The sequence below is a fragment of the Rhinoderma darwinii genome, unplaced genomic scaffold (genome assembly GCF_050947455.1).
Source record: "Rhinoderma darwinii isolate aRhiDar2 unplaced genomic scaffold, aRhiDar2.hap1 Scaffold_499, whole genome shotgun sequence".
Classification (NCBI taxonomy): Eukaryota; Metazoa; Chordata; class Amphibia; order Anura; family Rhinodermatidae; genus Rhinoderma; species Rhinoderma darwinii.
Genome location: NW_027464046.1, coordinates 157220 through 183633, shown reverse-complemented (window position 1 = coordinate 183633; position 26414 = coordinate 157220). Strand labels below are relative to the sequence as shown.

Here is a 26414-nt window from a genome sequence, read left to right as displayed (position 1 = left end):
GACAGCCTGGCGGCCGGCTGTTGCAGTGTTGCCCTCTCAGGCAACACTGAGTGACTGACTGAGCCGCACCGTCTTATATAAAGTTCAGACGGAACTTTGCACGTGTCATAGTGGAGCCCTGAGGAGCCAGAGCCAGCTTTCTGACATCATAATGGGGCCTCAGAGATAAAAGCCTGGGCCCAGGCAGTGTTGGTCAGTGCTGCTCAGCAGGCAGCACTGGACTGGACTGGATTACAGCTGATACAAGGTGTGAAGGAACAAGGGGTGGCTGTGGGCATGCACTTGCTGCCGCTGCCAGTGTTTATCTGCATGGCAGCAGGGCATTTGGGCGTTGCCAGGAAGGTGTTTTTATGTAGATTCCTCCTCTTTCAGCACTGCATTGTGGTGCAAGCAAAAGAAGCAAATCCTGTCTGGCTTCCTCTCCGGCCTTTATTCACCTCCCGTGTAGCTGTGAGTGTGTGAGCCTGCAGGGCCCCATGGAATTGCCTAGAAGTAGGCTGAATCGCTGCAAGGGCTGAACAGCAGTATCGGGCAGGCTCGGGCAACGCGCGGCCCGTTCGGGTTATCGCTTCTCGGCCTTTTGGCTAAGATCAAGTGTAGTATCTGTTCTTATCAGTTTAATATCTGATACGTCCCCTATCTGGGGACCATATATTAAATGGATTTTTAGAACAGGGAGATGGAAATAGAGCTTGCTCTGTCCACTCCACGCATTGACCTGGTATTGCAGTATTTCCAGGACCGGTGCACCCTTTCCTTATGTGTTGACTAAAATCAGATTCCAAAAGTGTTTTTTGTGTTTGCCATTGTTTCTGTCTTTCTGAAGGGATCTCCCCTTTTAATCCCATTATTTCAACACCTGTTGGACAATGCATGAGTGATAATGAGCTAATTGATTAAATGCAATTAATGAATACATTGCCACCTCTTGTTTTGTGTCGTCTGTGTGTCTGTGTTTCCGGCATTTCACATTGGAACAGCTCATTCACCTTCCTTGTCTTCTCTCCGCCCTCCCTTTTAGGTAAGTTAAAGAGCTGCACCTGAGCCAGCCACTGATTGATGCAGCACCACAGTCAAATAGTGGAGTGGAGTAGGGGAACAGCAAACAGCCATTAAAGCCGCCCGCCCGCCCGCCACAATGGACCTACCTGTGTACACTAGATGGATGTGATGGAATGTACTGTCGTCCCTACATTTCAAGAAGGAGTAAGAATTGCAGTTGCAACAAAGCCTTGCTTGCCTACAAAGAGAGCAGCAATTTGGATTTGTTACTATGTTACCTAGAAGAATAACAAACTGTGCAAGGATGGAGGTTGTAGGAGCAAGGAGAAGTTGTCTGTAAAGTTGGTGGATGCTTATTTTCCATTTTGCAGTCCCTTGTCTCCCTCTTGTGGCCTCCTGGAGGCAACTAGCTGTGCAAAAAAAGACAGCCTGGCGGCCGGCTGTTGCAGTGTTGCCCTCTCAGGCAACACTGAGTGACTGACTGAGCCGCACCGTCTTATATAAAGTTCAGACGGAACTTTGCACGTGTCATAGTGGAGCCCTGAGGAGCCAGAGCCAGCTTTCTGACATCATAATGGGGCCTCAGAGATAAAAGCCTGGGCCCAGGCAGTGTTGGTCAGTGCTGCTCAGCAGGCAGCACTGGACTGGACTGGATTACAGCGATACAAGGTGTGAAGGAACAAGGGGTGGCTGTGGGCATGCACTTGCTGCCGCTGCCAGTGTTTATCTGCATGGCAGCAGGGCATTTGGGCGTTGCCAGGAAGGCGTTTTTATGTAGATTCCTCCTCTTTCAGCACTGCATTGTGGTGCAAGCAAAAGAAGCAAATCCTGTCTGGCTTCCTCTCCGGCCTTTATTCACCTCCCGTGTAGCTGTGAGTGTGTGAGCCTGCAGGGCCCCATGGAATTGCCTAGAAGTAGGCTGAATCGCTGCAAGGGCTGAACAGCAGTATCGGGCAGGCTCGGGCAACGCGCGGCCCGTTCGGGTTATCGCTTCTCGGCCTTTTGGCTAAGATCAAGTGTAGTATCTGTTCTTATCAGTTTAATATCTGATACGTCCCCTATCTGGGGACCATATATTGAATGGATTTTTAGAACAGGGAGATGGAAATAGAGCTTGCTCTGTCCACTCCACGCATTGACCTGGTATTGCAGTATTTCCAGGACCGGTGCACCCTTTCCTTATGTGTTGACTAAAATCAGATTCCAAAAGTGTTTTTTGTGTTTGCCACTGTTTCTGTCTTTCTGAAGGGATCTCCCCTTTTAATCCCATTATTTCAACACCTGTTGGACAATGCATGAGTGATAATGAGCTAATTGATTAAATGCAATTAATGAATACATTGCCACCTCTTGTTTTGTGTCGTCTGTGTGTCTGTGTTTCCGGCATTTCACATTGGAACAGCTCATTCACCTTCCTTGTCTTCTCTCCGCCCTCCCTTTTAGGTAAGTTAAAGAGCTGCACCTGAGCCAGCCACTGATTGATGCAGCACCACAGTCAAATAGTGGAGTGGAGTAGGGGAACAGCAAACAGCCATTAAAGCCGCCCGCCCGCCACAATGGACCTACCTGTGTACACTAGATGGATGTGATGGAATGTACTGTCGTCCCTACATTTCAAGAAGGAGTAAGAATTGCAGTTGCAACAAAGCCTTGCTTGCCTACAAAGAGAGCAGCAATTTGGATTTGTTACTATGTTACCTAGAAGAATAACAAACTGTGCAAGGATGGAGGTTGTAGGAGCAAGGAGAAGTTGTCTGTAAAGTTGGTGGATGCTTATTTTCCATTTTGCAGTCCCTTGTCTCCCTCTTGTGGCCTCCTGGAGGCAACTAGCTGTGCAAAAAAAGACAGCCTGGCGGCCGGCTGTTGCAGTGTTGCCCTCTCAGGCAACACTGAGTGACTTACTGAGCCGCACCGTCTTATATAAAGTTCAGACGGAACTTTGCACGTGTCATAGTGGAGCCCTGAGGAGCCAGAGCCAGCTTTCTGACATCATAATGGGGCCTCAGAGATAAAAGCCTGGGCCCAGGCAGTGTTGGTCAGTGCTGCTCAGCAGGCAGCACTGGACTGGACTGGATTACAGCTGATACAAGGTGTGAAGGAACAAGGGGTGGCTGTGGGCATGCACTTGCTGCCGCTGCCAGTGTTTATCTGCATGGCAGCAGGGCATTTGGGCGTTGCCAGGAAGGCGTTTTTATGTAGATTCCTCCTCTTTCAGCACTGCATTGTGGTGCAAGCAAAAGAAGCAAATCCTGTCTGGCTTCCTCTCCGGCCTTTATTCACCTCCCGTGTAGCTGTGAGTGTGTGAGCCTGCAGGGCCCCATGGAATTGCCTAGAAGTAGGCTGAATCGCTGCAAGGGCTGAACAGCAGTATCGGGCAGGCTCGGGCAACGCGCGGCCCGTTCGGGTTATCGCTTCTCGGCCTTTTGGCTAAGACCAAGTGTATTTATACAGGAGGTTTTTAGTCAGAAGGTGCTCAGGTACCCTCTCTCTCGGCCTCGGGGGATCGTCCAGGTTCGCCTGGACTTCACCCCCGTGCTGCTATTTGGGAGAGAGGCTTAGTCCTGAGCAACGAGTTGCGATCCCCCCCCAGCCCTTTGGTAAGTCTCAGGACCCCATAGGGCGCAGCAATTGCTGTGCGGTTCGGCCTGGCCACGGAAATGGCAGGCGAGCCTGATGCGGTGCCGGTGTATGCCCGGCTAAGGAACTCTGCCCGATTTATCGTGGCAGAGGGTGGAGGCGGTCCACGTGGCGTAAAGTTCTTGGTCCACAAGATCTTGGAAGAACTACTGGCGGTCCACAAGAATGAGATTCTGGCTATCCAGGACTACCCGAAACGAGGAATTTTCGACGTCACCTTTATGGGAGAAGGAATCCTCCGTGATGCCATGGACCGAGCTGAGAGGAGAAAAGGTGAACTCGTGGTAGCGGGAGTCCAGGTAGTAGAACATGCCTTCGAAATTACGAAACTCGTGGTGATTAAAATGTACTCCCCATATGTGAAGGATATGGAAGTGGCAGCATTCTTAGCTGCCTACTTCAAGAATGTCAAACTGTTGGGGAGAGTTATGAACGAGTGTGGAGTGTGGACCGTCAAGTGGAAGTTTTTAGTAACATTGATAAAGGACCCCTCCACCCAGGAAACGAGATTACCACCGGCTCGTTTTAAAATTGGAAATGTGAATGGCGACCTCTATTTTTCAGGGATGCCAAACTTCTGCAGGGCCTGCGGTACTTATGGACATACCAGTTTTAACTGCGATGTCACCTGTAGAAACTGTGGAAGCAAAGAGCACAATATGAGAGAGTGCTCACAAGAGAAAAAATGTAATTTTTGCCAAAAAACTGGTCATTTGTACTATTCTTGTCCCCATAGGTACCGAGGCGAAGAAAATGAGCAACCCGAGGCGCCCCCACGTGCTCCACCAGCGGACCAGTCCCACCCCCGGGGAGAGGAGCATGCCGGGGCCGCGAAGGAACAGCGAGGCACCTGGGCTTCAGTGGTGCGGAGTAATGGAGCCAAAGCAGGTGCCTCGCAGCCAGCAACCTCTGAGGAAAGGAAGGAGCCCAGCGCCAATGACAAAAGGCAAGCAAAGCGGAAGGCGGAAAAGGAGCAGGCCACCAATGATACTGTGGCATCCCAGAGGGCTGGTTGTCCAGTGGGTGCCGGGCCTGCTCCTGTACCTGGGTCTCAGGAGTCTGACTCCGAGCAGGAGAACTGGGTAGCGGTGGGTCCCCGAAAAAAGGGAAAACAGGAGCGTGCTGGTAGGAGGGAATCAGGGGAGGAGCAGATGGACACAACCGTGAAAAAAAGTGAGGCTCCTCCTAGGACCACCTCCTCGCCTGACCTGGTGAGGAGGGTGGGCACTGTTCCCTCCCAGATACCGGACACCCCGCCATGTGCGCAACCTCCCCCTCTAAGACGGCGTCATCAGAGCCTGGGGGGAGAGGCGGGGCCCTTGGGGGACCCACCCGAAATGGACCTACGTGGTCACCCAGTTGAGACCCAGGTGACGCTAGGCGAGATTGGGCTCCCCTTGTATGAGATAAGAGTTGCTGGCACGGCCCTCAGTGAAGGTAGTTCCTCTCCCTTTTCGTCCCTCTTTGCAGGCGATTCGGACGAGGGTGGGGATATGAGCGCAAACGAGAGTTCTGGTAATGCTGGTGGAGGAAATGTCTGATTTTAAGTTCCACGAATATTTATTATTTTAAAATCAAGACGCTATTTTAATCTCCACAATGTCAGAAGTAAAGGGAATCTCCCTCAACGTGAGGGGCGCCAAGTCCAAAGTTAGAAGGGTTGCTCTCTTCAGCTTTTTAGCTGGCCTGGCAGCCTCTGTTTTTTTCCTGCAGGAGTGCGGCATTCCCCATATGATGAAGTACCATAAATACCAAGAGGATTGGAAGTATGGTCCATCAGTCTGGTCTGGATCTAACGAGTCCAGAGCAGCAGGGGTCGCCATTCTTTTTAAGGGAAACGTTTTAATTGATTTTATCCAAGAGATTCTTCCAGGACGTATTTTATTGGTTAAGGCTTTTATTGACGGTGTGAAATGGCAGTTTTTAAATTTTTACGGCTCACCAGATAAAAATGAAAGAGCAGAAATGTTAGCGATTTTACCTCTTTTTATTAACACGACTGAGCCTTTTATCCTCGCAGGTGATTTTAATTGTATCCTGAGGGGGGAACGCCGGCTTACCAGCGCTACAAGCAGAAACTATGACAAGACCTCTGGACTGCTCAAAGATATGGTGGGTGATTTTAAATTAAAAGACGTTTATAAAGAGTGTAACAGGAGCAGTCCAGAGGAAGCCGGCGTTACCTGGAGCAACGCCACCTGTAGCTCCAGGATAGATTTTATATTTTGTAATGAGAATCTACTGCCTTTTAAATGTGAAGTTTTAACCAATGTTTTTTCCGATCACAAGCTTTTATCATTTTATGTAAAGCGTGATTTTAATAACATTATTAGTAAAAAGTCCTGGAAGTTAAATGTTTCCCTTTTAGATGATCCACAGGTTTTTACAGATTTTATTGAATTTTACAAAGAGAGTAGGCGGGTGAGAGACACACAGGCTCCCATCACCGCATGGTGGGAGAAAATGAAAAGGAAAATAAAAGAATTTTTTATTAAAAAAAGCGTGGCGAAAGCTAGAGAGAAGCAAGCTTTTTTTAAAATTCTCAACACCCGCCTACAGACCCTGTACAAAATGAGAGAACACGAGATAGAGGTACAAGACGACATCGCCAACTTAAAAAAAGAGATAGCTCAGTGCCTGGAGCAGAAAGGTAAAGAAATTATATTTCGTTCTAAAGTACAGCACGTGGAAGAGAACGAGACCTGCTCCAGGTACTTTTTTAAGAAAATGAACAATAAAAAAGCTATTCTTAAAAATATTGATGGGGTGTCGGATGTACAGGGTCTTTTAAGTAAAGTTCATGAGTTTTATACTGACCTTTTTAATGTGAAAACTGTGGATCGTGATTTTATGCGTGACTCGCTGAAGGAGATTACCACTGTTTTAGACCCTGTCTCCCAGAATTTTTTATTGCAGGAACTGTCGGAGCAGGAGATTTTAGAGACAGTGAAGAGTTTTAAAGCAGGTAAAGTTCCTGGCCCGGACGGTATACCCAGCGAGTTTTATGTCAAATTTTATGATATTTTAAAAGATGATCTCTTAAACCTTTTTACCGAAGTCTTTCATTCCAAGATGCTGCCTAAGTCCTGGCGGAAGGGTGAGGTCTCCTTGCTATACAAAAAAGGTGACATCGCAGTTTTAGAGAATTGGAGACCAATAACCCTTCTGAATAGTGACTACAAAATAATGGCAAAACTATGTGCAAACCGTTTAAAAGCCATAGTACCCCACATCATACACTCTAACCAGGTATGTGGGGTGCCAGGCCGCAGCATCTGGGAAAATATTAATTTAATAAAAGATGCGATTGAAGACACAAAATCTAGAAACGGAAAATTAGCCATTTTATCCATAGATTTTCAAAAAGCTTTCGACCGAGTATCGCACTTTTATCTTTTTAAGGTTTTAGAGCGGATGGGTATACCTGAAGGTTTTTTACTATCTATTAAAGCCTTTTATAAAGATTGCACAAGCAAAATTTTAGTAAATGGTTTTAAGACACAGGACGTTCTTTTAAACTCTGGGGTGAAGCAGGGGTGTCCCTTGTCCCCACTGCTTTTCATATGTGCACTAGAGCCTCTGCTATGCGCAATACGCCGTGATAAACAAATACGTGGAGTCCCCCTGCCAGGGGGAGGCGGCATAGAGGCTAAAGCAGTGGGGTACATGGATGATGTGGCGATACTTTGTAGGGACACCCTGTCGCTTCAGAAAGCCCTAAAACAAATTGAGTTTTATTGCTGTGCTTCCGGTTTTAGAATAAATTTCAGCAAAAGTAATATTTTAAGAATAGGAAGCATGGTTTTTAGAGACGTACCCGTTCCTGTGTCAGATACTATTAAAGTTTTAGGTATCTCCTTCAGTGAGCACGACAATGGTTTTATAAGTTGGGACATGGTGGCGCAGAAGGTAAACAATAAAATTTGTATGTGGAATATGAGGAAACTCACCATGGAGGGAAAAATTTTAATCATAAAAATGGTCATTTTACCCCTTCTTTTATATACAAGCATGGTGTTCCCTCCCCCAACAGTTTTATTACGAAAAATAACAAAAGCATGTTTTACCTTCTTTTGGAGTTCCAGGATGGAGAAATTGAAACGAGAAACGGTAATAAAGTCCAAACCAAAGGGTGGCAAAGATTTTCCTGATTTTAATAGGTTTCTTTTAATTAAGTTCTTTAGTTTCTGTTTTAATTCCCTTTTTAAAGAGCACTATTGGTCTTACTTTTTACGTTTTAATACTGGGTTTTTTATGCGGAGGTTTGGATGGTTCAACATAATTTTATCCTCACCATACGCTTTTAAATTACCAGCAAACTACGTAATTTTAGAAAAAATAGTGGCTCTCTTCAATTTAAAAGGGAAGACCGTGAATGAACTTAAGAATAGCAAAAAACTAATAAAAGACCTGAGAGAGAGCGAGACGGTCAGCAATGTAGAGAATTTTAATACGCAACGATGTGCTTTTATTTTCAAAATGATTAATGTGTTTTATCTTTTTAATGCACAGATGGACCTGGCCTGGAGCTGCGTTCATCAATGTCTTCCATGCCGGGCATTCCAGTACAGAAGAGGATTCGCGAGGTCTGCCGTCTGCCCGAGGGAAGGCTGCCAGGCCGAGGAGACGATAAGACATATTTTTTGGACATGTGACTTTGCAAAAGAATTTTGGAAAAAAATATTCCCTCTTTTGGTGAAGATGGCAGACCTAAAGGACTTAAACTATGAGGATATTTTATATGGACTTTTTGGATGCCCAACCGCGAATCAGAAAATAATTGCATGGAAGACGATGAATTGCGCCAAAGAAGCTCTGTGGAAGGCCAGGAACATCCTTCTTTTTAAGCACGACGTTTTATCGATTGATGATGTTTTAGGTCTTTGTTTTAGTGAAATGTATATTTATTTTTTATTAGACAAAAATAGGAATGCCACCCTTCTAAATAAATGGTTTGTGACTGACTGGAACTCCAAATAAATAAAGATTTGCCCCATGTCCCCCTACATACATTTTATGAAAATTTGATTTTACTATTGTTACAATGTAAAAATTCTTTGTATATATTTATGTAACTAAAATGTGTTTTATTGTAAAATTGAAATTTTTATAAATAAATCATTGACACCCCCGCGAGGGGGTAGCCAACTGAAAAAAAATCTGTTCTTATCAGTTTAATATCTGATACGTCCCCTATCTGGGGACCATATATTAAATGGATTTTTAGAACAGGGAGATGGAAATAGAGCTTGCTCTGTCCACTCCACGCATTGACCTGGTATTGCAGTATTTCCAGGACCGGTGCACCCTTTCCTTATGTGTTGACTAAAATCAGATTCCAAAAGTGTTTCTTGTGTTTGCCATTGTTTCTGTCTTTCTGAAGGGATCTCCCCTTTTAATCCCATTATTTCAACACCTGTTGGACAATGCATGAGTGATAATGAGCTAATTGATTAAATGCAATTAATGAATACATTGCCACCTCTTGTTTTGTGTCGTCTGTGTGTCTGTGTTTCCGGCATTTCACATTGGAACAGCTCATTCACCTTCCTTGTCTTCTCTCCGCCCTCCCTTTTAGGTAAGTTAAAGAGCTGCACCTGAGCCAGCCACTGATTGATGCAGCACCACAGTCAAATAGTGGAGTGGAGTAGGGGAACAGCAAACAGCCATTAAAGCCGCCCGCCCGCCACAATGGACCTACCTGTGTACACTAGATGGATGTGATGGAATGTACTGTCGTCCCTACATTTCAAGAAGGAGTAAGAATTGCAGTTGCAACAAAGCCTTGCTTGCCTACAAAGAGAGCAGCAATTTGGATTTGTTACTATGTTACCTAGAAGAATAACAAACTGTGCAAGGATGGAGGTTGTAGGAGCAAGGAGAAGTTGTCTGTAAAGTTGGTGGATGCTTATTTTCCATTTTGCAGTCCCTTGTCTCCCTCTTGTGGCCTCCTGGAGGCAACTAGCTGTGCAAAAAAAGACAGCCTGGCGGCCGGCTGTTGCAGTGTTGCCCTCTCAGGCAACACTGAGTGACTGACTGAGCCGCACCGTCTTATATAAAGTTCAGACGGAACTTTGCACGTGTCATAGTGGAGCCCTGAGGAGCCAGAGCCAGCTTTCTGACATCATAATGGGGCCTCAGAGATAAAAGCCTGGGCCCAGGCAGTGTTGGTCAGTGCTGCTCAGCAGGCAGCACTGGACTGGACTGGATTACAGCTGATACAAGGTGTGAAGGAACAAGGGGTGGCTGTGGGCATGCACTTGCTGCCGCTGCCAGTGTTTATCTGCATGGCAGCAGGGCATTTTGGCGTTGCCAGGAAGGCGTTTTTATGTAGATTCCTCCTCTTTCAGCACTGCATTGTGGTGCAAGCAAAAGAAGCAAATCCTGTCTGGCTTCCTCTCCGGCCTTTATTCACCTCCCGTGTAGCTGTGAGTGTGTGAGCCTGCAGGGCCCCATGGAATTGCCTAGAAGTAGGCTGAATCGCTGCAAGGGCTGAACAGCAGTATCGGGCAGGCTCGGGCAACGCGCGGCCCGTTCGGGTTATCGCTTCTCGGCCTTTTGGCTAAGATCAAGTGTAGTATCTGTTCTTATCAGTTTAATATCTGATACGTCCCCTATCTGGGGACCATATATTGAATGGATTTTTAGAACAGGGAGATGGAAATAGAGCTTGCTCTGTCCACTCCACGCATTGACCTGGTATTGCAGTATTTCCAGGACCGGTGCACCCTTTCCTTATGTGTTGACTAAAATCAGATTCCAAAAGTGTTTTTTGTGTTTGCCACTGTTTCTGTCTTTCTGAAGGGATCTCCCCTTTTAATCCCATTATTTCAACACCTGTTGGACAATGCATGAGTGATAATGAGCTAATTGATTAAATGCAATTAATGAATACATTGCCACCTCTTGTTTTGTGTCGTCTGTGTGTCTGTGTTTCCGGCATTTCACATTGGAACAGCTCATTCACCTTCCTTGTCTTCTCTCCGCCCTCCCTTTTAGGTAAGTTAAAGAGCTGCACCTGATTGATGCAGCACCACAGTCAAATAGTGGAGTGGAGTGGGGGAACAGCAAACAGCCATTAAAGCCGCCCGCCCGCCCGCCACAATGGACCTACCTGTGTACACTAGATGGATGTGATGGAATGTACTGTCGTCCCTACATTTCAAGAAGGAGTAAGAATTGCAGTTGCAACAAAGCCTTGCTTGCCTACAAAGAGAGCAGCAATTTGGATTTGTTACTATGTTACCTAGAAGAATAACAAACTGTGCAAGGATGGAGGTTGTAGGAGCAAGGAGAAGTTGTCTGTAAAGTTGGTGGATGCTTATTTTCCATTTTGCAGTCCCTTGTCTCCCTCTTGTGGCCTCCTGGAGGCAACTAGCTGTGCAAAAAAAGACAGCCTGGCGGCCGGCTGTTGCAGTGTTGCCCTCTCAGGCAACACTGAGTGACTGACTGAGCCGCACCGTCTTATATAAAGTTCAGACGGAACTTTGCACGTGTCATAGTGGAGCCCTGAGGAGCCAGAGCCAGCTTTCTGACATCATAATGGGGCCTCAGAGATAAAAGCCTGGGCCCAGGCAGTGTTGGTCAGTGCTGCTCAGCAGGCAGCACTGGACTGGACTGGATTACAGCTGATACAAGGTGTGAAGGAACAAGGGGTGGCTGTGGGCATGCACTTGCTGCCGCTGCCAGTGTTTATCTGCATGGCAGCAGGGCATTTGGGCGTTGCCAGGAAGCCGTTTTTATGTAGATTCCTCCTCTTTCAGCACTGCATTGTGGTGCAAGCAAAAGAAGCAAATCCTGTCTGGCTTCCTCTCCGGCCTTTATTCACCTCCCGTGTAGCTGTGAGTGTGTGAGCCTGCAGGGCCCCATGGAATTGCCTAGAAGTAGGCTGAATCGCTGCAAGGGCTGAACAGCAGTATCGGGCAGGCTCGGGCAACGCGCGGCCCGTTCGGGTTATCGCTTCTCGGCCTTTTGGCTAAGATCAAGTGTAGTATCTGTTCTTATCAGTTTAATATCTGATATGTCCCCTATCTGGGGACCATATATTAAATGGATTTTTAGAACAGGGAGATGGAAATAGAGCTTGCTCTGTCCACGCCACGCATTGACCTGGTATTGCAGTATTTCCAGGACTGGTGCACCCTTTCCTTATGTGTTGACTAAAATCAGATTCCAAAAGTGTTTTTGTGTTTGCCATTGTTTCTGTCTTTCTGAAGGGATCTCCCCTTTTAATCCCATTATTTCAACACCTGTTGGACAATGCATGAGTGATAATGAGCTAATTGATTAAATGCAATTATTGAATACATTGCCACCTCTTGTTTTGTGTCGTCTGTGTGTCTGTGTTTCCGGCATTTCACATTGGAACAGCTCATTCACCTTCCTTGTCTACTGTCCGCCCTCCCTTTTAGGTAAGTTAAAGAGCTGCACCTGAGCCAGCCACTGATTGATGCAGCACCACAGTCAAATAGTGGAGTGGAGTAGGGGAACAGCAAACAGCCATTAAAGCCGCCCGCCCGCCACAATGGACCTACCTGTGTACACTAGATGGATGTGATGGCATGTACTGTCGTCCCTACATTTCAAGAAGGAGTAAGAATTGCAGTTGCAACAAAGCCTTGCTTGCCTACAAAGAGAGCAGCAATTTGGATTTGTTACTATGTTACCTAGAAGAATAACAAACTGTGCAAGGATGGAGGTTGTAGGAGCAAGGAGAAGTTGTCTGTAAAGTTGGTGGATGCTTATTTTCCATTTTGCAGTCCCTTGTCTCCCTCTTGTGGCCTCCTGGAGGCAACTAGCTGTGCAAAAAAAGACAGCCTGGCGGCCGGCTGTTGCAGTGTTGCCCTCTCAGGCAACACTGAGTGACTGACTGAGCCGCACCGTCTTATATAAAGTTCAGACGGAACTTTGCACGTGTCATAGTGGAGCCCTGAGGAGCCAGAGCCAGCTTTCTGACATCATAATGGGGCCTCAGAGATAAAAGCCTGGGCCCAGGCAGTGTTGGTCAGTGCTGCTCAGCAGGCAGCACTGGACTGGACTGGATTACAGCTGATACAAGGTGTGAAGGAACAAGGGGTGGCTGTGGGCATGAACTTGCTGCCGCTGCCAGTGTTTATCTGCATGGCAGCAGGACATTTGGGCGTTGCCAGGAAGGCGTTTTTATGTAGATTCCTCCTCTTTCAGCACTGCATTGTGGTGCAAGCAAAAGAAGCAAATCCTGTCTGGCTTCCTCTCCGGCCTTTATTCACCTCCCGTGTAGCTGTGAGTGTGTGAGCCTGCAGGGCCCCATGGAATTGCCTAGAAGTAGGCTGATTTGCTGCAAGGGCTGAACAGCAGTATCGGGCAGGCTCGGGCAACGCGCGGCCCGTTCGGGTTATCGCTTCTCGGCCTTTTGGCTAAGATCAAGTGTAGTATCTGTTCTTATCAGTTTAATATCTGATACGTCCCCTATCTGGGGACCATATATTAAATGGATTTTTAGAACAGGGAGATGGAAATAGAGCTTGCTCTGTCCACTCCACGCATTGACCTGGTATTGCAGTATTTCCAGGACCGGTGCACCCTTTCCTTATGTGTTGACTAAAATCAGATTCCAAAAGTGTTTCTTGTGTTTGCCATTGTTTCTGTCTTTCTGAAGGGATCTCCCCTTTTAATCCCATTATTTCAACACCTGTTGGACAATGCATGAGTGATAATGAGCTAATTGATTAAATGCAATTAATGAATACATTGCCACCTCTTGTTTTGTGTCGTCTGTGTGTCTGTGTTTCCGGCATTTCACATTGGAACAGCTCATTCACCTTCCTTGTCTTCTCTCCGCCCTCCCTTTTAGGTAAGTTAAAGAGCTGCACCTGAGCCAGCCACTGATTGATGCAGCACCACAGTCAAATAGTGGAGTGGAGTAGGGGAACAGCAAACAGCCATTAAAGCCGCCCGCCCGCCACAATGGACCTACCTGTGTACACTAGATGGATGTGATGGAATGTACTGTCGTCCCTACATTTCAAGAAGGAGTAAGAATTGCAGTTGCAACAAAGCCTTGCTTGCCTACAAAGAGAGCAGCAATTTGGATTTGTTACTATGTTACCTAGAAGAATAACAAACTGTGCAAGGATGGAGGTTGTAGGAGCAAGGAGAAGTTGTCTGTAAAGTTGGTGGATGCTTATTTTCCATTTTGCAGTCCCTTGTCTCCCTCTTGTGGCCTCCTGGAGGCAACTAGCTGTGCAAAAAAAGACAGCCTGGCGGCCGGCTGTTGCAGTGTTGCCCTCTCAGGCAACACTGAGTGACTGACTGAGCCGCACCGTCTTATATAAAGTTCAGACGGAACTTTGCACGTGTCATAGTGGAGCCCTGAGGAGCCAGAGCCAGCTTTCTGACATCATAATGGGGCCTCAGAGATAAAAGCCTGGGCCCAGGCAGTGTTGGTCAGTGCTGCTCAGCAGGCAGCACTGGACTGGACTGGATTACAGCTGATACAAGGTGTGAAGGAACAAGGGGTGGCTGTGGGCATGCACTTGCTGCCGCTGCCAGTGTTTATCTGCATGGCAGCAGGGCATTTGGGCATTGCCAGGAAGGCGTTTTTATGTAGATTCCTCCTCTTTCAGCACTGCATTGTGGTGCAAGCAAAAGAAGCAAATCCTGTCTGGCTTCCTCTCCGGCCTTTATTCACCTCCCGTGTAGTTGTGAGTGTGTGAGCCTGCAGGGCCCCATGGAATTGCCTAGAAGTAGGCTGAATCGCTGCAAGGGCTGAACAGCAGTATCGGGCAGGCTCGGGCAACGCGCGACCCGTTCGGGTTATCGCTTCTCGGCCTTTTGGCTAAGATCAAGTGTAGTATCTGTTCTTATCAGTTTAATATCTGATACGTCCCCTATCTGGGGACCATATATTAAATGGATTTTTAGAACAGGGAGATGGAAATAGAGCTTGCTCTGTCAACTCCACGCATTGACCTGGTATTGCAGTATTTCCAGGACTGGTGCACCCTTTCCTTATGTGTTGACTAAAATCAGATTCCAAAAGTGTTTTTTGTGTTTGCCATTGTTTCTGTCTTTCTGAAGGGATCTCCCCTTTTAATCCCATTATTTCAACACCTGTTGGACAATGCATGAGTGATAATGAGCTAATTGATTAAATGCAATTATTGAATACATTGCCACCTCTTGTTTTGTGTCGTCTGTGTGTCTGTGTTTCCGGCATTTCACATTGGAACAGCTCATTCACCTTCCTTGTCTACTGTCCGCCCTCCCTATTAGGTAAGTTAAAGAGCTGCACCTGAGCCAGCCACTGATTGATGCAGCACCACAGTCAAATAGTGGAGTGGAGTAGGGGAACAGCAAACAGCCATTAAAGCCGCCCGCCCGCCCGCCCGCCACAATGGACCTACCTGTGTACACTAGATGGATGTGATGGCATGTACTGTCGTCCCTACATTTCAAGAAGGAGTAAGAATTGCAGTTGCAACAAAGCCTTGCTTGCCTACAAAGAGAGCAGCAATTTGGATTTGTTACTATGTTACCTAGAAGAATAACAAACTGTGCAAGGATGGAGGTTGTAGGAGCAAGGAGAAGTTGTCTGTAAAGTTGGTGGATGCTTATTTTCCATTTTGCAGTCCCTTGTCTCCCTCTTGTGGCCTCCTGGAGGCAACTAGCTGTGCAAAAAAAGACAGCCTGGCGGCCGGCTGTTGCAGTGTTGCCCTCTCAGGCAACACTGAGTGACTGACTGAGCCGCACCGTCTTATATAAAGTTCAGACGGAACTTTGCACGTGTCATAGTGGAGCCCTGAGGAGCCAGAGCCAGCTTTCTGACATCATAATGGGGCCTCAGAGATAAAAGCCTGGGCCCAGGCAGTGTTGGTCAGTGCTGCTCAGCAGGCAGCACTGGACTGGACTGGATTACAGCTGATACAAGGTGTGAAGGAACAAGGGGTGGCTGTGGGCATGCACTTGCTGCCGCTGCCAGTGTTTATCTGCATGGCAGCAGGGCATTTGGGCGTTGCCAGGAAGCCGTTTTTATGTAGATTCCTCCTCTTTCAGCACTGCATTGTGGTGCAAGCAAAAGAAGCAAATCCTGTCTGGCTTCCTCTCCGGCCTTTATTCACCTCCCGTGTAGCTGTGAGTGTGTGAGCCTGCAGGGCCCCATGGAATTGCCTAGAAGTAGGCTGAATCGCTGCAAGGGCTGAACAGCAGTATCGGGCAGGCTCGGGCAACGCGCGGCCCGTTCGGGTTATCGCTTCTCGGCCTTTTGGCTAAGATCAAGTGTAGTATCTGTTCTTATCAGTTTAATATCTGATACGTCCCCTATCTGGGGACCATATATTAAATGGATTTTTAGAACAGGGAGATGGAAATAGAGCTTGCTCTGTCCACTCCACGCATTGACCTGGTATTGCAGTATTTCCAGGACCGGTGCACCCTTTCCTTATGTGTTGACTAAAATCAGATTCCAAAAGTGTTTTTTGTGTTTGCCATTGTTTCTGTCTTTCTAAAGGGATCTCCCCTTTTAATCCCATTATTTCAACACCTGTTGGACAATGCATGAGTGATAATGAGCTAATTGATTAAATGCAATTAATGAATACATTGCCACCTCTTGTTTTGTGTCGTCTGTGTGTCTGTGTTTCCGGCATTTCACATTGGAACAGCTCATTCACCTTCCTTGTCTTCTCTCCGCCCTCCCTTTTAGGTAAGTTAAAGAGCTGCACCTGAGCCAGCCACTGATTGATGCAGCACCACAGTCAAATAGTGGAGTGGAGTAGGGGAACAGCAAACAGCCATTAAAGCCGCCCGCCCGCCCGCCCGCCCGCCACAATGGACCTACCTGTGTACACTAGATGGATGTGATGGAATGTACTGTCGTCCCTACATTTCAAGAAGGAGTAAGAATTGCAGTTGCAACAAAGCCTTGCTGGCCTACAAAGAGAGCAGCAATTTGGATTTGTTACTATGTTACCTAGAAGAATAACAAACTGTGCAAGGATGGAGGTTGTAGGAGCAAGGAGAAGTTGTCTGTAAAGTTGGTGGATGCTTATTTTCCATTTTGCAGTCCCTTGTCTCCCTCTTGTGGCCTCCTGGAGGCAACTAGCTGTGCAAAAAAAGACAGCCTGGCGGCCGGCTGTTGCAGTGTTGCCCTCTCAGGCAACACTGAGTGACTGACTGAGCCGCACCGTCTTATATAAAGTTCAGACGGAACTTTGCACGTGTCATAGTGGAGCCCTGAGGAGCCAGAGCCAGCTTTCTGACATCATAATGGGGCCTCAGAGATAAAAGCCTGGGCCCAGGCAGTGTTGGTCAGTGCTGCTCAGCAGGCAGCACTGGACTGGACTGGATTACAGCTGATACAAGGTGTGAAGGAACAAGGGGTGGCTGTGGGCATGCACTTGCTGCCGCTGCCAGTGTTTATCTGCATGGCAGCAGGGCATTTGGGCGTTGCCATGAAGGCGTTTTTATGTCGATTCCTCCTCTTTCAGCACTGCATTGTGGTGCAAGCAAAAGAAGCAAATCCTGTCTGGCTTCCTCTCCGGCCTTTATTCACCTCCCGTGTAGCTGTGAGTGTGTGAGCCTGCAGGGCCCCATGGAATTGCCTAGAAGTAGGCTGAATCGCTGCAAGGGCTGAACAGCAGTATCGGGCAGGCTCGGGCAACGCGCGGCCCGTTCGGGTTATCGCTTCTCGGCCTTTTGGCTAAGATCAAGTGTAGTATCTGTTCTTATCAGTTTAATATCTGATACGTCCCCTATCTGGGGACCATATATTAAATGGATTTTTAGAACAGGGAGATGGAAATAGAGCTTGCTCTGTCCACTCCACGCATTGACCTGGTATTGCAGTATTTCCAGGACCGGTGCACCCTTTCCTTATGTGTTGACTAAAATCACATTCCAAAAGTGTTTTTTGTGTTTGCCATTGTTTCTGTCTTTCTAAAGGGATCTCCCCTTTTAATCCCATTATTTCAACACCTGTTGGACAATGCATGAGTGATAATGAGCTAATTGATTAAATGCAATTAATGAATACATTGCCACCTCTTGTTTTGTGTCGTCTGTGTGTCTGTGTTTCCGGCATTTCACATTGGAACAGCTCATTCACCTTCCTTGTCTTCTCTCCGCCCTCCCTTTTAGGTAAGTTAAAGAGCTGCACCTGAGCCAGCCACTGATTGATGCAGCACCACAGTCAAATAGTGGAGTGGAGTAGGGGAACAGCAAACAGCCATTAAAGCCGCCCGCCCGCCCGCCCGCCCGCCACAATGGACCTACCTGTGTACACTAGATGGATGTGATGGAATGTACTGTCGTCCCTACATTTCAAGAAGGAGTAAGAATTGCAGTTGCAACAAAGCCTTGCTGGCCTACAAAGAGAGCAGCAATTTGGATTTGTTACTATGTTACCTAGAAGAATAACAAACTGTGCAAGGATGGAGGTTGTAGGAGCAAGGAGAAGTTGTCTGTAAAGTTGGTGGATGCTTATTTTCCATTTTGCAGTCCCTTGTCTCCCTCTTGTGGCCTCCTGGAGGCAACTAGCTGTGCAAAAAAAGACAGCCTGGCGGCCGGCTGTTGCAGTGTTGCCCTCTCAGGCAACACTGAGTGACTGACTGAGCCGCACCGTCTTATATAAAGTTCAGACGGAACTTTGCACGTGTCATAGTGGAGCCCTGAGGAGCCAGAGCCAGCTTTCTGACATCATAATGGGGCCTCAGAGATAAAAGCCTGGGCCCAGGCAGTGTTGGTCAGTGCTGCTCAGCAGGCAGCACTGGACTGGACTGGATTACAGCTGATACAAGGTGTGAAGGAACAAGGGGTGGCTGTGGGCATGCACTTGCTGCCGCTGCCAGTGTTTATCTGCATGGCAGCAGGGCATTTGGGCGTTGCCAGGAAGGCGTTTTTATGTAGATTCCTCCTCTTTCAGCACTGCATTGTGGTGCAAGCAAAAGAAGCAAATCCTGTCTGGCTTCCTCTCCGGCCTTTATTCACCTCCCGTGTAGCTGTGAGTGTGTGAGCCTGCAGGGCCCCATGGAATTGCCTAGAAGTAGGCTGAATCGCTGCAAGGGCTGAACAGCAGTATCGGGCAGGCTCGGGCAACGCGCGGCCCGTTCGGGTTATCGCTTCTCGGCCTTTTGGCTAAGATCAAGTGTAGTATCTGTTCTTATCAGTTTAATATCTGATACGTCCCCTATCTGGGGACCATATATTAAATGGATTTTTAGAACAGGGAGATGGAAATAGAGCTTGCTCTGTCCACTCCACGCATTGACCTGGTATTGCAGTATTTCCAGGACCGGTGCACCCTTTCCTTATGTGTTGACTAAAATCAGATTCCAAAAGTGTTTTTTGTGTTTGCCATTGTTTCTGTCTTTCTGAAGGGATCTCCCCTTTTAATCCCATTATTTCAACACCTGTTGGACAATGCATGAGTGATAATGAGCTAATTGATTAAATGCAATTAATGAATACATTGCCACCTCTTGTTTTGTGTCGTCTGTGTGTCTGTGTTTCCGGCATTTCACATTGGAACAGCTCATTCACCTTCCTTGTCTTCTCTCCGCCCTCCCTTTTAGGTAAGTTAAAGAGCTGCACCTGAGCCAGCCACTGATTGATGCAGCACCACAGTCAAATAGTGGAGTGGAGTAGGGGAACAGCAAACAGCCATTAAAGCCGCCCGCCCGCCCGCCCGCCACAATGGACCTACCTGTGTACACTAGATGGATGTGATGGAATGTACTGTCGTCCCTACATTTCAAGAAGGAGTAAGAATTGCAGTTGCAACAAAGCCTTGCTTGCCTACAAAGAGAGCAGCAATTTGGATTTGTTACTATGTTACCTAGAAGAATAACAAACTGTGCAAGGATGGAGGTTGTAGGAGCAAGGAGAAGTTGTCTGTAAAGTTGGTGGATGCTTATTTTCCATTTTGCAGTCCCTTGTCTCCCTCTTGTGGCCTCCTGGAGGCAACTAGCTGTGCAAAAAAAGACAGCCTGGCGGCCGGCTGTTGCAGTGTTGCCCTCTCAGGCAACACTGAGTGACTGACTGAGCCGCACCGTCTTATATAAAGTTCAGACGGAACTTTGCACGTGTCATAGTGGAGCCCTGAGGAGCCAGAGCCAGCTTTCTGACATCATAATGGGGCCTCAGAGATAAAAGCCTGGGCCCAGGCAGTGTTGGTCAGTGCTGCTCAGCAGGCAGCACTGGACTGGACTGGATTACAGCTGATACAAGGTGTGAAGGAACAAGGGGTGGCTGTGGGCATGCACTTGCTGCCGCTGCCAGTGTTTATCTGCATGGCAGCAGGGCATTTTGGCGTTGCCAGGAAGGCGTTTTTATGTAGATTCCTCCTCTTTCAGCACTGCATTGTGGTGCAAGCAAAAGAAGCAAATCCTGTCTGGCTTCCTCTCCGGCCTTTATTCACCTCCCGTGTAGCTGTGAGTGTGTGAGCCTGCAGGGCCCCATGGAATTGCCTAGAAGTAGGCTGAATCGCTGCAAGGGCTGAACAGCAGTATCGGGCAGGCTCGGGCAACGCGCGGCCCGTTCGGGTTATCGCTTCTCGGCCTTTTGGCAAGATCGGGTGTAGTATTTCTGCATCTGGTTTTGTTGGGAGGTGTCCGGGGTACCCTGCTCCTTGGCCTTGGGGGATCGTCTCTTTTCACAGAGAGACTTCACCCCCTTGCTGCTATTTGGGGAGTGGGCTTAGCCCCCGGACAACGAGTGGCGATCGCGCCTTTTCCAAGAGGTCAACCGGCCTTGAGGCGTCATTAAACGAGCGTTCCAAGGGCGTTTTGTCGGGCATCGTAGGTGTCTGGGGTACCCTAATCCTTGGCCTTGGGGGAGGGTTTCACTTAATTGTGGAATCTGAGCCCTTGCTGCTATAAGGGACAGGCTTAGCCCCCAGGCACTGAAAATGCCATTCACATTTGGTTTCGCATCCGGGGACACCCGGTTGCGCCAGTCCGTCCGCATCGAGGTGGAAGAAGGCCATCGTCAGCGGAAGAACCTTCGCTTCATTGTGGAGGTGATTCTGCTGGACTTCCTGGGGCTCAAGCGGGCGGACATCCTGTGTCTCAATGACCAGGAAAGCCGCGGTCGGTACACCATCTCCTTTACGGCCGCGGCATGCTGCGAGAATATGCACAAGAAACTATCTGATGCGGGCCAGAGTGAGGAGCGGCTAAATGGACTGAACTTTTTATTCCTCTACGGGGAGGAAGAGGTCCCGCTCGTGATATGTATGTTCAGTCCATTTGTCCCAGAGTGTGACATTGAAACCTTCCTCAGTCGTTACTGCAGGGAGGTCCGCTTCTCACACAAGATCTTGAATACCCAGAGCTTCTGGAATGGGAAAAGAAAATATTGGGTGAAGTTCCGCCAGGATCCCAATGGCATTGGAGGCTTTCACCACCCACCCCAGAACTTTGCCATTGGGAAGAATCGAGGATTCTTATTTTACCCCCAGATGCCAATAGCCTGCCGGAACTGCTTGAGATATGGCCATACCAGAGAACATTGTGACCGGCCCCATGTGGTGCAGTGTAACAGGTGTGGCCAGGTTGGACACGTGGCGGCAAAATGCAGTTCCGAGGTGTTGTGCAATCTGTGCGGCATGACTGGGCATGCTTTTAAAGACTGCCCCCGCAGAGCGAAGTCTGGGCCACCCAGACCAGGGCCAGAGCGGCAGTTTGCAACATGTGCAGACGCCGCTGGTAATGCCCCAAAACGAGCATTGACGACTGAGGGGTCCAGGCCAAAGTCCTTCACAGCTCCATCGGGGGGCCCACCGATGTCAGCCTCGAGGGACGGCCACAGGGATTCCACTGGGTCCAGGCAGAGCAGGAGGAATTCTGACTCTGCTGGACATAAGTTGACCGGCACCTCTGCAGACGGGTCCTCTGCTCCGCCTGCAGTGGACCCTGTTGAGGCAGTGGTTAGCGACAGGCGTCGTGCTTCCGTAGGTTCTGCGGTAAGACCTGACGCCTGTCCCAAGAGTGTGGGCATGGAGCGGAGACACTCTGTGTCAAACGAGGGCTCCATTAAGAAAACCCCCAAACATGCTGGATTGGAGCCTCGTTTTGACCATTACCGGTCAACAGGGGGGCCAGAGCAAAGTTCCTCCACTGCGGTTGTAGAGGGGCTTGCGATGAAGGCTCCCCGTAAGCAGGCAAAGGTTGCCAAAAGTGATGGGACCTCACAGGCCCCTGTGCAGCTGCCAAGTAGAGACATCAGCGATATCTTCAGCCAGGGGCCAGAGATGGGTGAGAGCGACTTCGAGGAGATGGATAGGAGCCATTCTGCTAAGAGACAGCGAGAGGAGGAGGAGTCCGGAGTTCGGAGGAAAGCTGCCTACCGGAGTTCCGATGAAAGCAGTGTGGGGGTTGGAGCCGCCCACGTATCTGGCTCTGACCCTACCAACATTAAAGATTTGTTGACCCCTCAAAAAGGGGGTCCAGATTCGCAGCTGATCTCCGAGTACGACTCTTCTGGTTCGGACTCTGACTTAAACTGAGACTATGTTGGTTCCTATCAAAGTCGCCTCACTAAATGTGAGGTCCCTAAAGAGCCCTGTTCGCAGGACTGCTTTATTTTCATTTTTAGAGACTGTGGACTTTGACCTTTGCCTGCTTCAGGAATGTGGAATCCCTAATGACTTGGAATATGAAGATCTAAAGATGGACTGGAAACTAGGCCCCTCAGTCTGGTCTGGTGGAAATGACTGTCGCTCTGCGGGGGTTGGATTGCTCTGCCGAGGTTGTTTTATCTCCATCCAAACAGTGACTGAAATCATGCCCGGCAGAGCTATTTTAATACATTTGCTTTTTAATGGAATTTTAATTCGTGTTTTAAACGTTTATGCCCCTCCTTCCAAACAGGAGAGGGCAGAACTATTAGAAATTTTACCATTGTTTTGTGTTGGGTCTACCCCCCTGCTGGTGGGTGGTGATTTTAACTGTGTACGAGATGGAGAACACCGGCAGGGTGGGGATTTTAATCGAAAAATTGACCGTACTTCTTACCTGCTCAAGAATTTTATTGGTGATTTTAAATTGAAAGATTGCTGGAGGGAACTCTTGCCTGCAGACCCAGGCCCCACCTGGTCCAATGGAAGAGTGAGCTCCAGAATTGATTTTATTTTCACTTCTAACAGTTTTATTCCCAAAAAATGTTTGCTTTTAACAAATATTTTATCTGATCACAAGCTCCTTTCGGTGCACTTGGAGCTAGAGGGGGAGCAAAAAGCTTGTAGGGGTCCCTGGAGACTAAACACCACGCTCCTGGAGGACCCCATCATTAAAGAGGAGTTTGTGCGGACCTACCAGTGTTGGCAGTCCCATAGAGCGCCCAGTCAGCCTATGCTACACTGGTGGGAGGGCATTAAACCCAAAATCAGAGCTTTTTTTATTCGAGCAGGTAAGAAGAAAGCAAAAGAGAAAAAACAATGGTTTTATGTTCTTAATAAACGTTTACATGTACTTTTTAAATTGAAGGAGATTGGTATGGATGTTGATGATGATATCTTAAATCTTAAAGCTGAAATAAAACATGCCATAGAAGAGAAAGGGAAACAAATAATTTTTAATTCACATGTAAAGCACCTCGAGGATGGCGAGAAGTGTTCCCGGTTCTTCTTCAAAAAGGTAATGGATAAACGAGATGTCATTTTAAACCTTGAAGGAGAAACCACTATGGTCGGCATTTTAAATTCTGCTTTTAATTTCTACCAATCTCTTTTTAACAAGAAAAATATTGATCCTTCCTTTTTAGAACATGTTCTTAATTCCCTTGATGCCAAGCTAGATATTTTAGACCAGGAAGTTTTATCCCGTAATATTACCTTGGAGGAACTTTTATTTGCTTTTAAAAGTTTTTCTAATGGGAAAGCTCCTGGGGAAGATGGTCTGCCCATCGAATTTTATCATGCTTTTTGGGAAATTTTAAAGAATGACATGTTTTTATTGTATAAGGAAGTTTTTATTGCTGAAGAGCTGCCCCCTTCCTGGAGGAGGGGGATTGTGTCCTTAATTTTTAAAAAAGGTGAGAAGGACCAGTTAAAAAACTGGCGTCCTATTACTCTTTTAAACGTTGATTGTAAAATTTTAGCTAAACTAATAACAATCCGTTTTAAACCTTTTATTCATAAATTAATCCATCCAAACCAGGTATGTGGGGTACCTGGGAGGTCAATTACTGAGTCCCTGAATATTTTACGTGACATCATTTGGTATTTTAAAGAAAGGGGTCAAAGTCTTGCTATTTTATCCTTAGATTTCGAGAAGGCTTTTGACCGGGTCTCCCATGAATATCTTTTTATGGTTCTTAAAAAGATGGCTGTTCCTGAAATTATTTTAACACGTATTAAGCTTTTATATCGATCCTGTTTTAGCCAAATTTCTATCAACGGATTTTTAACTAAAGGTGTTCCTCTTTTATCAGGGGTGAAACAGGGGTGCCCGTTGTCTCCGCTCCTTTTTATTTGTGCCATAGAACCTCTGTTCACCCTAATAAGAGATGATAAAGTCATCAGAGGCGTGCCCATACCTGGAGGAAGGGGGAACCAGGTAAAAATCCTGGGCTTTATGGATGACGCCACCGTCCTATGCCCAGACGCCGCTTCTATGAGAAGGGCATTGAGGAACACCGGCTTTTTTTGTGAAGCCTCTGGTTTTAAATTAAACGTTGATAAGTGTGACTGTTTTTATACTGGTGTATGGGATTCCTCTGTGACACCAGGAGTTAACATGCAGCAGGATCAGATAAAAATTTTAGGAATTGTTTTTAATCAAGAAAACGATGGGAGACCCAATTGGGATTCAGTAATTGCCAAAATGGAAAAAAAGGGTTTAATGTGGAATTTGAGAAATCTCACCATGGAGGGAAAAGTTTTAATAATTAAATCTGTTTTATTACCTATAATGCTCTATGTAGCTATGGTTTTCCCTCCAACAATTTTATATATTAAAAAAGTGACCAGGATCTGTTTTATGTTTTTATGGGGTTCCAAAATGGAAAAACTAAAACGTGATTTTATGTACAGATGTAAGGACAATGGCGGGAGAGATGTTCCTAACCTTTTTAACTTCTTTTACATTAAATACTTTTGCTTCTGTTTTAAAATGTATAATTCTGATGGTATTTTTAGCTACTTTTTAAAGTACGCTACGGGCATGATTTTTAAACGATGGTTTCGTGTCCCTTTGAATTCTCCTGTGCTTCTGTGTCCCCCAAAACAATATGCGGTGCTCGAAAAAACTGTCAGGCTCCTAGGTCTCCAAGAATTGGGGCCTGACATATTGGGGGACCAGAAAAAAGTGTCACTCTCCTGTAGGCGGCAGGAAGATACACTGGCAGTTTCAAATTTCTCACAGGCAAGGTCCAAGGTGGTGTGGCGGAACGTTTTCGGGAAATTTATGGCAAATGTGCACAGGGACCTTGCCTGGGCAATCGTTCACCAGTGCCTCCCTACCCGTGAATTCCAGCATAGGCGAGGACTGGTGGCGAGAGCCAAGTGCCCGAGAGACAGGTGTGGTGACGACGAGACGGTAATGCACCTGTTTTGGAACTGCCCATATGCACAGGAGGTTTGGAGGAAGGTAGGCCCATTGCTGAAATGGGCCTGCGGTCTTAAAGATCTTAAATTTGAATACGTGTTTTATGGTCTTTTTAACTGCCCAAGTTTTAAACAGCAAATGGTCTGTTGGATCATTTTAAACTGTTTTAAGAATGCCATCTGGAAGGTTAGGAACATTCTGCTTTTTAAACATGATTTTATTGACGTTAAAAATTGTGTGAAATATGCCCTAAGTGAAATGTATATTTATTATCTTAGGGACAAAAAGCAGCTAGGGGTAAAAGAAGCAACATCCATGTGGTGTTTGCAAATGTGGAATACCATAACATTGTAAATAAAAATGGTTTTATTCTTTTATGTCTTTTATGCCCTGTACAAATTTTATCCTGCTATTGTTCTGTACTTTTATTATAACATCTGTATTACTGGTCTTATTATTATTCTTTTGTATTCATTTAAATGTATGAATATTTATGTATTATGCCATTGATTTTATCTTGTGGTTTCAATTCTTAAAAAAAAGTCTGTAAAATATATTATTTTTGCCAATAAAAAACTTTGTTGAAACCTTATCTGTTCTTATCAGTTTAATATCTGATACGTCCCCTATCTGGGGACCATATATTGAATGGATTTTTAGAACAGGGAGATGGAAATAGAGCTTGCTCTGTCCACTCCACGCATTGACCTGGTATTGCAGTATTTCCAGGACCGGTGCACGCTTTCCTTATGTGTTGACTAAAATCAGATTCCAAAAGTGTTTTTTGTGTTTGCCATTGTTTCTGTCTTTCTAAAGGGATCTCCCCTTTTAATCCCATTATTTCAACACCTGTTGGACAATGCATGAGTGATAATGAGCTAATTGATTAAATGCAATTAATGAATACATTGCCACCTCTTGTTTTGTGTCGTCTGTGTGTCTGTGTTTCCGGCATTTACATTGGAACAGCTCATTCACCTTCCTTGTCTTCTCTCCGCCCTCCCTTTTAGGTAAGTTAAAGAGCTGCACCTGAGCCAGCCACTGATTGATGCAGCACCACAGTCAAATAGTGGAGTGGAGTAGGGGAACAGCAAACAGCCATTAAAGCCGCCCGCCCGCCCGCCCGCCACAATGGACCTACCTGTGTACACTAGATGGATGTGATGGAATGTACTGTCGTCCCTACATTTCAAGAAGGAGTAAGAATTGCAGTTGCAACAAAGCCTTGCTGGCCTACAAAGAGAGCAGCAATTT

At 46.8% G+C, this 26414-nt stretch overlaps 11 non-coding genes across 11 annotated transcripts; all 11 read left to right on the top strand.

The window, feature by feature from the left end:
* Positions 1 to 564: 564 nt before the first annotated feature.
* Positions 565 to 755, top strand: LOC142720499 (U2 spliceosomal RNA). The gene has a single exon (XR_012873280.1). It is a non-coding gene; the product is annotated as a U2 spliceosomal RNA (small nuclear RNA).
* A 1233-nt stretch (positions 756 to 1988) lies between these two features.
* LOC142720509 (U2 spliceosomal RNA) lies at positions 1989 to 2179 on the top strand. The gene has a single exon (XR_012873290.1). It is a non-coding gene; the product is annotated as a U2 spliceosomal RNA (small nuclear RNA).
* Positions 2180 to 8756: 6577 nt separating this feature from the next.
* On the top strand, positions 8757 to 8951 carry LOC142720526 (U2 spliceosomal RNA). Its single transcript, XR_012873304.1, has one exon. It is a non-coding gene; the product is annotated as a U2 spliceosomal RNA (small nuclear RNA).
* Positions 8952 to 10181: 1230 nt separating this feature from the next.
* Positions 10182 to 10372, top strand: LOC142720508 (U2 spliceosomal RNA). Its single transcript, XR_012873289.1, has one exon. It is a non-coding gene; the product is annotated as a U2 spliceosomal RNA (small nuclear RNA).
* Positions 10373 to 11594: 1222 nt separating this feature from the next.
* LOC142720511 (U2 spliceosomal RNA) lies at positions 11595 to 11785 on the top strand. Its single transcript, XR_012873293.1, has one exon. It is a non-coding gene; the product is annotated as a U2 spliceosomal RNA (small nuclear RNA).
* A 1229-nt stretch (positions 11786 to 13014) lies between these two features.
* On the top strand, positions 13015 to 13205 carry LOC142720498 (U2 spliceosomal RNA). The gene has a single exon (XR_012873279.1). It is a non-coding gene; the product is annotated as a U2 spliceosomal RNA (small nuclear RNA).
* A 1230-nt stretch (positions 13206 to 14435) lies between these two features.
* Positions 14436 to 14626, top strand: LOC142720468 (U2 spliceosomal RNA). The gene has a single exon (XR_012873255.1). It is a non-coding gene; the product is annotated as a U2 spliceosomal RNA (small nuclear RNA).
* A 1238-nt stretch (positions 14627 to 15864) lies between these two features.
* Positions 15865 to 16055, top strand: LOC142720497 (U2 spliceosomal RNA). The gene has a single exon (XR_012873278.1). It is a non-coding gene; the product is annotated as a U2 spliceosomal RNA (small nuclear RNA).
* Positions 16056 to 17297: 1242 nt separating this feature from the next.
* LOC142720496 (U2 spliceosomal RNA) lies at positions 17298 to 17488 on the top strand. The gene has a single exon (XR_012873277.1). It is a non-coding gene; the product is annotated as a U2 spliceosomal RNA (small nuclear RNA).
* A 1242-nt stretch (positions 17489 to 18730) lies between these two features.
* On the top strand, positions 18731 to 18921 carry LOC142720495 (U2 spliceosomal RNA). The gene has a single exon (XR_012873276.1). It is a non-coding gene; the product is annotated as a U2 spliceosomal RNA (small nuclear RNA).
* Positions 18922 to 25713: 6792 nt separating this feature from the next.
* Positions 25714 to 25905, top strand: LOC142720525 (U2 spliceosomal RNA). Its single transcript, XR_012873303.1, has one exon. It is a non-coding gene; the product is annotated as a U2 spliceosomal RNA (small nuclear RNA).
* Positions 25906 to 26414: the final 509 nt, after the last annotated feature.